General features: G+C 39.0%; 1 pseudogene; it reads left to right on the top strand.

The window, feature by feature from the left end:
- Window positions 1–1,595, top strand: part of LOC119581766 — a 6,372-nt pseudogene extending 4,777 nt beyond the window's left edge.
- The last annotated feature ends 303 nt before the right edge of the window (window positions 1,596–1,898 follow it).

Genomic DNA, 1,898 nt, shown 5'->3' with positions numbered 1-1,898 from the left:
TCGTCTAATACTCAGCGCCCCGCCACACAGGAGCAGTTATGGGAAGCAGTAAGAGACGGCACTATCCAGCAGGTAGTAAGTGATCATTCTCCTTGCACTCCTGCCCTGAAACTTCCTGGAAAGATGAATTTCATGGAAGCCTGGGGTGGCATTGCTTCTGTGCAGTTTGGTATGGTCCTTATTTTCATCGTCTGAAAATGCAATAGTGAAATGCAATGGAATAGTGAAAGAAATGAGACATTGCTTATTAACTTCTTGATGGATACTGTATTACACTTCAGTACACTTCAAAACAAGATATTTCTTCACTAATGTCCTAATCTCTTTCAACAAAACCCAGTGTAAGATGCAGATTCCCTGATAATGCCACTCAGATTCTATGTGGAGAGACTAGTAAAAATAAAAACTATTCAATATCATTCCAAAGGTATTAAAAAACTAAGCATGTGAGAAATTCAAATGCGCTTAGAAAAAAAATCGAAATCTTTCTAAAACAATTCAAGATGGCTTCAGATACTTAATCCCCCCTTTAAAGCTATTCAGTGGAGTTTCACACCCATTCAACCAGGTCTGTCCGTGTTCTGGACGGAGGCCAGCAGGCGGGGCTTCACTCTGCAAGACGTCGTGAAGCTCCTCTCCGTCGGCCCAGCTTCCCAAGCTTCTCTCGGCGACAGGAAAGGAGCTCTCGAGGAAGGCTATGACGCGGACTTCGTTATCTGGGATCCATCTGAGACGTTCACGGTACGTTCTTTTAGCTTTCACTTTTCTAGTCTTATTTCATTTCTTTATTTATCATTAGAAATAAACGGCATATTCGATATTGATCTGTGCGGGGATTTGGTGCAGGTATAAGGTTTTCTGCTTGTATATTTAGTAATTTAGTTCTGAAGTATAGTTTTGTCTATAAAGCAGTTTCTTTGTATGTAATCGTGTCTAGGCATAGGTTCATAAAGCAAAATATATAAATCTGAAAAAGGGACGACATATCCATGAAAGAATCGCCTTCATTTAAATTCATAAATGCACCGAGGCATATCATTTTATGCTTACTGGAGTTATAGAAGGTAAAACCCTGTTTAGAAACTTCCTTGATGTTCAGATTAACATGCAGTGTGTATTCAGATCGGATGCATCTCAAGCTGTTGCGTACCATTTGTTCCCATTGTGTTGTTCCCGAGACAGATTAATCGCATCAAAAGGCCTACTATAACACGATTCTTTCTTTTCTTTAGGTCCTCGAGTCAATGATTCACCATAAAAATAAGGTAAGAATTTTGTTACAGCAATTGTTATCATCTTCACTGCTGTTCTTTATCTTTATCTACAACTTTGAGTGTATAATTTTCTTATTTCAAAATAACCAATGAGTAGCTGTAAAATGCCAATACGATTTCGCAAACAGATCTCGCCCTACATTGGGAAAACCTTAAAAGGGAAAGTTCACAAAACCGTCCTCCGTGGCAACGTGATTTATGCCGAGGGCAGCTTCACGGAATCGGCACCTCGAGGCTCTTTCGTGTTTGCTTCAAGGAAAAATAAAAACACAAGAATGCTGTAAGATGAGGTAATTGCTTTGGGTTCGCTTATAACTAGATGTGATTCTGATCACGTGTTTGTAACCTGTTAGACGTGAGTGATTTTTCTCTTCCGAAAATGAATCGACTTGGCATGCATTTTGTTCGTCCAATGGTCATCGAGTATCAGAAGGACGCAGGTAATGAGCAGCACCATTTTACATACTGACTGCACTATTTGGTTTTATTACGGGAAAATTGTGTTTGGCTCAGGAGGACAGGATTAAATCTCTTGAAAATCAATGATAAACAAGAATCATGTTTATTTTTATTATTTACAGTTATAAGCGGTCCTTAAATCTATTGGGAAGAATAATGTAAATC

This window comes from Penaeus monodon, chromosome 15, assembly GCF_015228065.2.
Source record: "Penaeus monodon isolate SGIC_2016 chromosome 15, NSTDA_Pmon_1, whole genome shotgun sequence".
Taxonomy (NCBI): domain Eukaryota; kingdom Metazoa; phylum Arthropoda; class Malacostraca; order Decapoda; family Penaeidae; genus Penaeus; species Penaeus monodon.
The sequence above is the reverse complement of the archived record's forward strand: the minus strand, read 5'-3'. Positions and strand labels throughout refer to the sequence as shown.